The 12,584-nt window shown below is 35.3% G+C and overlaps 1 pseudogene; it reads left to right on the top strand.

Annotated features, from left to right (window-relative positions):
- Positions 1-8,908: 8,908 nt before the first annotated feature.
- Positions 8,909-12,241, top strand: LOC120126222 (annotated as a pseudogene).
- The last annotated feature ends 343 nt before the right edge of the window (positions 12,242-12,584 follow it).

Here is a 12,584-nt window from a genome sequence, read left to right as displayed (position 1 = left end):
TCGGGAGCTTTTTGATGTTTTCAAAGCCTTCGGGTCATCTGTAAGTCCTTCAGTGCATGATGTTTCCAAAAAGCCTTCGGGAGCTTTTTGATGTTTTCAAAGCCTTCGGGTCATCTGTAAGTCCTTCAGTGCATGATGTTTCCAAAAAAGCCTTCGGGAGCTTTTTGATGTTTTCAAAGCCTTCGGGTCATCTGTAAGTCCTTCAGTGCATGATGTTTCCAAAAAGCCTTCGGGAGCTTTTTGATGTTTTCAAAGCCTTCGGGTCATCTGTAAGTCCTTCAGTGCATGATGTTTCCAAAAAGCCTTCGGGAACTTTTTGATGTTTTCAAAGCCTTCGGGTCATCTGTAAGCCCTTCAGTGCATGATGTTTCCAAAAAGCCTTCGGGAGCTTTTTGATGTTTTCAAACCCTCAGGGTCATTCATAAGACCTCTGGGCAGAATGTTTTCAACATTTCCATATTACTCAAAATAAGCTAAATGAAAAAAATTATTGTCTTTTTCGTCTTTGCTCTATTCTTGTTAACACAAAAATGAGCAAAGAGGGGCAGTTGTAAACACTAATTTTTTTCTTACTATTTTTATTATTATTATTATTATTATTATTATTATTATATATCATTATTATTAAATAAATATATATATATATATACAAAGGCCCAAGATCGGGGCCTGATTACAACTCTGGCCCAACAATAACCAAACACGGTGGCCCAGATCCCAGAAGCCCTAGGGTTTCACAACCCTAGGTTTATATCCCGGCCACCATCTTCAAGCTTCAAGAACATCCACGCGGCGCCACCACTGCCTCCAGCTGCCTTGCCGACACTTCAGTTCCAGATGGTCCAACCAGTTGCTGCCGACGCTGCTGCTTCCACGACGCCGGCCTCGTCGAGCTTTCCAGATGCCAGCTGCCTCACCAAATCAGAGCTCTATGGTGAGTCACTGCCATAGCTTGGTGACTCACCAAAGATGCTACCCATGGGACCGGTCTGAGGAGTACACTGTGGTGGCTATAAAAGCCACCACTGAACCTGCAAAAAAAAAGAAGAAGAAAAAAAGAAGAGAAAAACCGGAAAACAGAAAAGAAAAAAAAACGAAAGGAATGGATAACCACAGCAAGCCAAAATAGAGACCAACAGCCACGGAGCAACCAAACAGAGAGTAGAATACGAGAATAAATCAACAACCAATAACCAGAAAGAAGAGGAAAAGGAGCATCTTACCATTGTAGAAGCCTTTAAACCGTCTGGAACCACCGGAATTATTGTAAAACCGAAGGTAAAACCTTCGATTTATTTTAGATCTATAACGATCTAGAGCTTTTTAGGACAAACGGAGGCCATATTCGGCCTTAGAAGGTAGAGATCTATGTTCTAGAGTAATTTAGGAGTTCCGGCCACCGTGAGCGGTGGCCGGCGGTGGTGATCGGCGCCGGAAACGGAGGCCGGTCTTCTCTTCCGGCGAGAGAAAACGAGAGTTTCTCTCTCTAAAGAGAGAGAAGCAAAACCAGAGAAGTGAGAAAAATGGCCCTTAGGGCCGGCTTAAATGGGTATAAATACCCTCATCAAAACGATGCCGTTTTGGTGAGGGTATCTGTGTAATTTCACCTATGGGTAAACCCCATCCGCAGTCCATCAGTTTTATAACTTTACATTTTAGTCACTAAATCAATTTATAATCTTTTTAATTCGGTTCTTTAATTTTATTTTATTTTATTTTAGTCCTTATCTGCATATATATTTATTTAGGGTAAATACCTAATTTAGTCCTTTACAGTTTAGTAAATATCATTTTAATCCGAATTAATTAAATAAGGCTAAATTATATTATTAGCACTTAGATCTTTTTATCATTCGAGTTGGAACCTTTAATTTTAATGATTATTATTTTAATCACCTATTAATAATTAGGATTAATTACATCATTAGTAATTATATTTTTATAATACTATAAATAAGGGTTGTAAATTTTAATTTTTAATATTTTTATTTATTTTAATATATTTTAGTCCCTATTTAATTACAATTTAATTTGTATTATTATCATTTCAAATCCAATATGTTTAAATGATTACTTTAATTATTATTATTATCTTAGTCAGATAAATATATATAATAAATAATATTTATTTATTTATTTATTTGTTTTCTATGAAATAAAAATCCTATTTATGAACTAGATATGTTTAATTTATATTTTAGATATTTATTTATTTTTTAAATATTGAAGGAAAGAGCTGTCTTAAAACAACTAGAAGCATTTTTCTAATATTTTTAAATAAATAAATATCTTACTATATTAAAATAATTTTTTAGTTATTTATTTATATCAAAGAAAAGAGCTGTTTTAAAGCACCTAGAAGCTCTTTTCTGATATTTATAAATAAATAAATTTCTTATTTATATATATTAATATATTTTCTTAAAATTATAAATTTGAAATAAAAGTATTATGAATTAAATATATTTGAATTTTTTTATTCTAATAATAGAGATAATTTATAGTTAATAAAGTACCAATTTTGGGCGTTGTAGGGGTGCTAATCCTTCCCTAAACGTAACCGACCACGAATCCCTTTTTATTATTAAAAAGAATGAATTTTTGGTTATAAACGCAGATCAGTTCATTTTTTAATTGATGTTTTCTTAAAACTCTTTTAAAAAATAATTTTTAGGTATTCGACCTACATAACCAAAAAGGCCGATGACGACTCCCAAATTATTTTCAAAACCATTTACTCACTTCAATTTTCCCGCCAAGTATAATATTTCGTGCCCGGACAAAAACCAGTTACGACAACTGGAAAACCAAACCTTTTCACAAACCCGACCATCACTCACCATCGAACCTTACCACATCCACCCACTGTTCCTTCAAGCAATCATTGAAACCTAAACCTGTACATCCACAATGTATAGGTTTAGGTTGTACATGTTTGGTAAAGAAGGATGGAAAATGCATTGTCATTCCCTTGTGATTATAAATATACACTGTCATTCCCTTCTGTACGGTGAAAGAGAAACTGCACATAACCGTATCGATTATTTTCTGATGTCCAATTTCACTAGACGTGATGAAATCTCTAGTTAGCCTCTATGCAAGTGTACATACGACCGCTCCAACATCCAGCCCGCCACCATGCAGGCTCTACCATCCAGGGATTTTATCCCTAACACCACTCTTCATTGTCTAATCAATCTCTGGATCCAATCTTCAAATCTTAGTTTGAGAAGATTTGGTTTAATTAAACAACTACTCGGCGCAAGGAAGAAAGGGGAATGGTCTCCTTTGCTAAACAACTGGCTAAAGCAGGAATGAATCCCCATTGGAAAATCAGGTAGCTGACCTTATTATCGATTTACGAAAATCTGAAGCCTAATAAGATTCAACAAACTGGGGAGATGCTCGAAGAAGAATGAATATAGTTTGGAAAAGCTGCGCACAATCAAAAAGCACAACCAACAATATGACGGAAAGAGTATTTTTTAGGAACTCCAAGGAGTGCTTTAATGTATGCTCTACTGACCCAATTGTTGATGTGTTTCAAAAGAAAGGATTTTAGAGCACCATTCTTCTCCCTCTTAACATATTCCAAGTTATCTTTGTAGACGATACCAACAACATGGTTGAATTTGTTGGTCCATCTTTTACCATGATGGTACCAATTCAGATGTTCAGGTGTCGAGTTCTTTTGGTTTAAAATTTATAGCCGTTTAGTTTTGAAAAAGAACCCGTTGGAACTCATCACTTCGATGTGATGAGTTCCAAAGTTCATTTTCTCAAATTCAAATCTTAACTATAAATAGGTGTTGGGTTAGTTGATAGAGTTATAGAATAACCAAAACATGCACTTGTGGGAAGAATATTTCAACAATTTTCGAAAGATCATCTTTAGTTTGATTACTCTGATATTGATGAATCGGATTCAAGTTCATCTTCAAATGAGGAGTAGGTGAAAGAATCAATAAAGTATATTATTGATCAACATAAGGAGTTGAAAAGAAAGGAAGAGGACGAGAAGAATAAGAAGAAGGACAAGAAAAATAATAAGAAGGACAAGAATGAAGAGTTTGCAAGCCAACGCAACAAACGAATCATCGAAATGAATGAGAATAAGAAAAATAATGTAATAATTGAGAGGAAAAATATGTTTATTTTGTTGAAAAAATGTTTTAAATAAATGTATGAATTTGACTTTGGTTAAACATTATAGTTTGCAATTATATATGATATGTAAAAACCTGAAAAATTATTATTGATATTTGTAAAATCTGTACAATATGGGAATACGATTACGAAGGATTTATCGGCCTACTCGATATCTTGGGAGATATGGAGAGTGCTTCATATTGTGACCTTCACCTCTACAATGGCCACATAGCTTAGGAAGACCTTGCTCTCTTTGAGGGTAATTTGTATCGGTATGAATTTGACTAGATTCAGGATGATCCCTCAACTTCCTTCGTAATTGCAGATTGGGCAACAATTCTTCAGAGACAGTAGGTGGCCAATATGCATCATTCGGGAGATACTTAAACTCACAACTATATATATTGTGCATAGTATGCAATCTATAACAATCATCAGCGTAAATGTATGGGTCTACATTCACATACATACATGTAACAACCGCGTGAGCGTATGAGTATCTGAAGGCTTGAAATCGACCACAATCACACCATCTTCTATTCAAATTACAAGTATAGGTAGTAGAAGTCCCACCCTCATATGGTCGAACAAGTGCTTGGACAATATAATTAGATTCCAGTCTGGTGAAATTACGAACATACATTGATGTAGCATGAGTTTGATTTTTGTTCATTGCTTTCTCCAGATCTGGAGCCCAATTTCTACATTCGTTGAGCATTGCCTCTACTTGGACACTTTTGTCTACCCAAACTTTACCCAATTTAAAGTATGTCTCCTGAACAATACTTGCCACTAGAAGATGTCTAGTCCCTTTTAGTAGTAAATTAATACACTCGGCAAGATTGGTTGTCATATGACCGTAACGTCGATCTTGATTGTCATATAGTTGTGCCATCTTCCCCCAGGTATCTCAGCTGGAAAGTGATACACCTATTCTCCATACTTTCTCAAATTTTTTAGTCTTGCACAAAAGCTTGGTTGTAGTAATGCGTAGCATGAAAAATAGTTAGGTGTAAGTATAATAATTTTAAATGAAGACCAAGACCAAAAAATAAATGTAAAACTGAATAAATTACCCATGCTGATAATCTCTTTCTTTATCTTCTTATTCTTGATCCTCATAATAGTATTTAAAGCAATATGGCATATGCAATATGCAGGAAACGTATGCGGAGGCGACCACCTACTTCCTGGTCTATCAATTATAGCCAACAACCCAGGTAAACGGTATGAGATCATACAAACCCTATCTTGAGTGATAACATGGGAGCGTAAGTTTGACAGAAATAAATTCTACATTTCCTCAGACTCATTTTTAATAATGACAAAGGCAAAGGGGAGGATGTTTCTGTTACCATCTTGTGCAACAACTATCATAAGGATGTGTTTGTATAAGTCGTACAGAAAAGTATATCCACTTGGACCATCTGTTTGCAGTAACGAAATCCTTCAACTTGTAACTTGAAAGCCCATAACAAGCCTTCGAAAACTCTCTTCTCAGGGATAACTTGTCCATCAAATGTGGTTGCAAGATAAGTATAGGAGCAAACAATGGTCTAGGATGAAATATTTCACCGCGTGCAACAGCTGTGGAAGTTCATTATACGATTGATCTCAATCACCGTACAGTAGTATCATAGTTTTGCGTTTGGCCATCCAATACTTGTAATAAGACGGAATATACCTAAATGTATTCCGTATTGATGCCACAATCATTGATACTGAGATCCTTGGATTTTTCTCCACCAGTATCTTTATGTATGCACAAATGACATCGGAGTCTAAGTGTTTGTGGTCTTGTGTCAAGGAGCTGAACATGCAACTGTTCTAGTTGTGGAACTTTGTCACTTCCCACAACATTTTTCGTTGTAGGTATGATACATATATCCTCCACTTACACCCGACGTTGTTGTTAATACATCTGACAAAATATGTCTTATTGTCAGACTCTATAACAGTGAATTCCATATGAGCTTTGATACAAAAATCATTCACAGCTAGTTGCACATCCTTCTTACTCCCAAACTGTGACCCAACTCCAAACTCCGTCGGTCCTTCATCCGAGGTTTCCTAGTGGGCTGCGCATATATTGGACATATAAGGAATCTCACGATTCCTCATGACATCATAGTTTATCTCATGCATTGCAACTGCATGATAATATTGAGGCATCTGGGGGTGAGAACTTTCTGTTTGCATGGTTGTTGGTGGATATGCCAAACTGGCGGAGCATTATGCATTGCTTAGCCACGAGAAACATACATCACCCTCTATATCAAAGGCTTATCCCTCTGAAGTAGCATCGACAATATCAGATTCATCAATTATTGGTGTGCCATCGTCCATCATAAGTGGCACAAACGTTTTATCGTCCTTGCTAAAATCAACAAGTGTAATGCTCCAAATATCGAATTAGGGACTTTATTGAAAAGATTTAAAAATTGATGATTGAAGTGATTAAATGATAAAAGATGAGAAATAATTTGGATTAATGATTTAGACTAAATTGTAACAAGCAATGATTAAATGGACATTTTGGTTATTTAGAATAAAATGAATTTAAAATTCATTCTTTACAAAGTATTAAAGTAAAGAAATAAGGGAAAAATGAGTTAGCTTAAGTCAACTCTTTTCTTCTTCTTCTTCTTCTTTCACGTGGATAACTCTCCTCCATAACTAAAGATGAGATTTCAATTTGCTAGTTTTTGGTTAGTTTTTGAAGCATTGAGTATGATTTAAGGAAGGATTAAATGAGATCAAAACTAAGAGATGGATGAGTTATTTGAGATTAAAGAAAATGGGTTTTTGAATGTTATGTTAGAATATGAGTTTTTACTGATGTTTATTAGTATTTTTGACTTGTTAAATATATAAATAAGATATTAGAAGCATTGGATGAGATTATGAACATGTTAGAAAAAGTGGTGTGATTCTTAGATTTAAATGTTCTTGGAAGATTTTAGATGTTTTAAGAAGCTAAATGAAGGAAAGTCAGTATGGATAAGCAAAGAAGAGTTTAATAGTATTGTTGGGTGCAAACATAAGGAAATTTGATCAAATTTGGGTAATAATCAGGTTGAAAATGGAAAATATGGCTACGGGTATCGGTAATGATAGAACAGTACCGATACTATAGGCTTAAAATGAGAAGAAACAGGTGAGTAGTATCGATACTGATGCAAGCAGTATTGATACCGAAAGGGGAGTATCGATACTGTAAGGAAGGTATTGATATCATTGATAACAAAATGCAAAAATGATATCGATACCATATTAAAGTATCGATACCATAATATAGTAGTATTGATACCATGATAGGGGTATCGATACTATTGAGCTAGAAATGTTAAGATAGGCTGAGATTGTTATAGAAATTTAATAATATGTACTTTTGAGTATTGTTCAAGTATAATTGTTAAGAAATATACTAACAATTGACATTATACGTGTCTTTAATGGATGCTTGAGTTGTTCGAAATCAAGCTCCCGAGTCAAGCAAAACGAAAGGCAAAGGCAAAGTACCTGAGTAATTAGCTTTGCATTTTGGGATACAATAGCGAGGAAGGCCAGGTGAGTGCATTTATTATGTACATTAAGAATTATAAATAAATATTGTTAAAAACATATGTTGTAATGGTATATTAGTACTAAGTGTACTACAAGCACTATGTGTGCAAATCCATGGAATTTATCATGAGTTGATGAATAACCATACATGCACTATGTGTGTAAATCCATGGAATTCATCATGAGTTGATGAATAACTGTACAAGCACTATGTGTGCAAATCCACGAAATTCATCATGAGTTGATGAATAACCGTACAGGTACTATGTGTACAAATACACAGAATTCATCATGAGTTGATGAATAACCGTACAAGCACTATAAGTGCAAATCCACGGAATTCATCATGAGTTGATGAATAACTGTTTAGGCACTATGTGTGAAATCCATGGAATTTATCATGAGTTGATGAATAACCATACAGGCACTATGTGTGTAAATCTACGGAATTCATCATGAGTTGATGAATAACCGTACAAGCACTATGTGTGCAAATCCACAGAATTCATCATAAGTTGGTGAATAACCATACATGCACTATGTGTGCAAATCCACGAAATTCATCATGAGTTGATGAATAACCGTAAATGCACGATATGTGCAACCAACGGAATTCATCATGAGTTGATGAACTACCATATAGGTACTATATGTGCATTTTAATAAATGAACATGAATAGAAAATTGGTAAATTACCCTATAAGCATTAAGGGTGGAAATTTATAAGGTTTATAATAAATTTAAAAAAGTTACTCGATATTAGAATTGTTATGCTATACTTATGTTTATAAGTTTGCTTAAGGTTAAGTATGCCTCACTAATAAATTACTTAATGTGTGTTGATTTCACACGTAGGTTTTGATATAATCGGAGTAAGGAGATCGTCAGACATCACCAATCAAGTGTCGCCTCATCAGTAACAATACGACATTCATGTCTACTTTTGATGTATTTAGTTGGCATGTATTAGATTTAGTAAAAACGCTCTGAAAATCATTTTATTTAACCTGATGTAAAATGATGAAGTGTGAACATTTCTCTTTTGTTATCTATTTAAGTTTAATGCATGTTTTATTATTAGTAAATTAAAATGTTTTATAAAAAGAAATAAAATTTTACGGGTTTACAAATGAGGAAGGGTTTGAAAAATGATGTGACATATGTATATCGTGTACGGAAAGGTATACGATAGATGGGTGTTACAGCAAGGATTTCATCGAATTGCCTGACGAGGTTGTCTACATCTTCTGATAGTCCTTCTTCCGCGGTCACCGATTCAACAGTTGAGGAAGTAGGAACATCTGCATTTTTTGTAATAATCTAAATAATTTGATTACTGAAAGATTGATGAAGGCCAACCATAACAACTACATTGTTATCATCATCGAACAGGATTGCTCCATATTTGAGTGGAGTTTCTGAAATGATTTGTCCATAACAAAAGCTCTAATTTTTCTTTCGATTTTCATCTTCATTTGCCCATGAGTCACATCTGTCGGGAACATCATGTTCACAGAACTTTGCGACATGAACTGAACACCATCTTCAGTTTCAACAACTTGGCCATTTTGGTAGACGATTGTGAAAAACTTGTTTGCCATAACTTCAGAGAGAGATTGATTTTTGCTTGTTGAATACAATTGTAAAAATAACAAGTCTTGTGAAGATTTATCTGAAGTGTGCCAATTTAAAACAAATATAACCCATTATTAGTTATCATTCATTGCTTGGTCAGTGAAATGTCATCTCAGTAGGCACTGTTTCCGTTACTTTCCAGTGCTCAATTAATGCACCGTGTTAGCTACTTTTCATAGGTCATTTGTTGCAGCAATAATGCAATGGTTGGTTTATTTTATTGGTCATTTACTGTAAAATTCAAACAACTTTTCAGAAAACGGGTGAAATAGTGGTGCATTATCATTTTCAACAACTTTTCAGTGATATATCAACTCAAAGAAGACAACTTGTTTTTAACTCAGGCAAAATAATGCACCCTTCCAGCTATTGTTCAGTCAAATACGAACTCAAATCAGAAAAGTTTGCATTGTTTAATTATCACTTCAAATAAAAAAACGTGTATTTAAAACAGGCCAAATTATTTATTATTTAAGATACTTTTCAGTGATTAATTAATGCACCGTGGCAACTACTTTTCAGAGGTCATTTATTGCAGGAATAATGCAATAATTGACTTTTTCGGAAACTTTTCTGAAAACTTTTCAATGATGTATCAACTCAAATTAGAAAACTTTTTTTGTGGCGTATTTATCACATAATCTACCACATTAAAAAATTAAATTCACATAATAATATGAAGAAAAAAATATTTTTTAATGAAATTTGTCACCTTGAGGTGACGAGTTCCTCATAAAATATTAAAATATTAGGCCCAGAATATAAAAATAATATCTCATGGAACTCGTCACCTCGAGGTGACAAGTTTCACATGCACTGTAAAAAATGCCGTAGATCCCAAATTAATTTTTGAGGTGCCCTATTGGGCCAAATAATAACGGCAGGTGCTGTATTGGGACAAAAAAACCGTGATTATTGGTAGGTTGGTAAAGCTTGTAGATATTATTGTGAGATAATATATTTGACTTTGATGGATTATGTGAACTTGTCACTGATCATGTAAAGAGATTATTTTTGACTAGAGACTATAGATATCCAGAGACACTGATCAATATAGGAGTTTCTTCGAATATTTCGATCTCCAAAAACTTTGATATGTAGAGAAATAACATTAGAGGTACAACTTACAAATAAGATTTGAAGGAAGTAGAACAATTTTAAGTTTACTGGGGAGTTAAGATTAGAAGTTGTATTCAAAATTTAAGCAGTGATGGAGAATGTGATATGGCTGGACAGCCTTGAATGGCCTGATTCTCTCATCCCTTGCAAGACTGAGAGATGGTGGAAGGATGGATTGAGATGGAAGCAAAAGTAGTCACTGATGGCAATCAGATCACGACCGAGGCTATGACTAAGCAGCTATCCATGAGAGATAAATTGTTCTGGGATGATAAAGCCGGTAGGTGGCAAGAAGAAAGATAATTAAATGGTAAATGCTATGAAATGCCATGTGGGCCAATCGAGTCAGAAGAGAGCCACTACTATTAAGGCTCTTAAGAATGAATGATGCTGCTGTGAGGTGTGGATTCAAATTACTTAATATGTTTTTTCTAATTCATATTTCACAGATCTATGCAAGATTAATTAATAATACTACTATGTTTCTACACGTATTTAGATTTGAAATTGTTCGAAATGTGTGATTGCTAGCCTATCTGATAAATAAATAAATAAATAAATACCCCATTATTAAGCATGTGGAATTTATGTATAATTGTTGTATGATTGTCTCTTTGCTACTATAAATACAAGATGGAAAAGAAGGGAAATATACAACAAATATTGAAGAGAGGTTTCTTTGCTGAGAGCTATATATGATGAGTACTTCTGCTGAGTCTTCGGTAGCTAATAGGTAAAGATCTGTTTTATTTTTATTTCCCCTTTTTGATTAGACCCTCCGATCGGTCGACGCAATCCAATATTTGGTTTGATGCAGGTTAGAAGGAAAGGTAGCATTGATAACCGGTGGTGCAAGTGGCATATGAGAGCATAGCTAGGCTGTTTGTCAGGCACGGTGCCAAGGTCCTTATTGTTGATGTCCAAGAAGAATTAGGCCAGTCTCTCTGCAAAGAACTCGGAACCCCAGATATCATAAGCTATGTCCACTGCGACGTGACATGCGAAACCAGCGTCCGGAACGCTGTGGATTTAGCGGTCTCCAAGTTCGGAGAGCTTGATATCATGTTCAATAATGCTAGCATTATAGGTGATGCTGAATTGAGAGCTACACAAACAGATGGTGACAACTTCAAGAAAGTCCTTGATGTCAATGTGTATGGTCCTTTCCTGGGTGCCAAGCATGCCGCTCGGGTGATGATTCCGGCACGAAAAGGGTGCATTCTCTCTACGGCCAGCGTCGTTTCTTTGGCTTACTTAGGTATCCCGCATGCGTATAACACATCAAAGCATGCTCTGGTGGGATTGGCTCAGAGCTTGAGCGTGGAGTTAGGAGAGTACGGGATTCGAGTCAATTGCATCTCTCCTCACGCCATTCCGACTCCTCTGCTAATGAACTTGTTAGAAGGTTCGGATAAGAGAAAGACCGAGGAGACGATTTCAAGTAACAGAGTGTTGAGAGGGGCCATCCTTGAAACAGAGGATATTGCAAAGGCTGCCCTGTTTCTGGCTAGCGATGACACCAAATATGTAAGTGGTGTCGACCACGGTTTTAAATAGCGGTCCGCGACTGCGATAGCGCCCGCGAAATAGCGGTAGCATTGCCTTCCGATATACCCAATATACCCGCAATAGCACCCGCTATGGCCGCAATTGCGGTAAACACTACATGACCAAAAACGCGACATCAACCGCGATTTGAATATCTGGTGTCAACTTGCCAGTTGATGGAGCCTATACTGGCAACAATCAGACATGGAAAATGGGACTGTAAGAAGACTGCATTGCTGAATAAATTCTTCCAGGCACTGGGTATTTAAGGTTTAATGCTTCATGTATATGTATATAATATGTATGAAAACAGTACAAACTTTGCTCTAGCCAAGCAAATTAGTTTGAATTAATCTGCATGAAGTTAAGAGTAGATCGGACCTCTGTTTCTTTCTTTCAATTTAGAATAAAGTACATCTCTTGAATAAACCAGTTCGGATAATTTATCAAGGAATCATGACCTTCCTCTAATTATAAAATAATTCATTCGATAAGTTTGCTACGCATGTTAAATTAACATATAGTGCCACTTTGTTTTCATTACTTTGTTATAGAAAGACCACGGA

This window comes from Hibiscus syriacus, unplaced genomic scaffold (genome assembly GCF_006381635.1).
Source record: "Hibiscus syriacus cultivar Baekdansim isolate YM2019G1 unplaced genomic scaffold, ASM638163v2 tig00110450_pilon, whole genome shotgun sequence".
In the NCBI taxonomy this organism is placed as follows: Eukaryota; Viridiplantae; Streptophyta; class Magnoliopsida; order Malvales; family Malvaceae; genus Hibiscus; species Hibiscus syriacus.
This window is presented reverse-complemented; position numbering and strand designations above follow the sequence as displayed.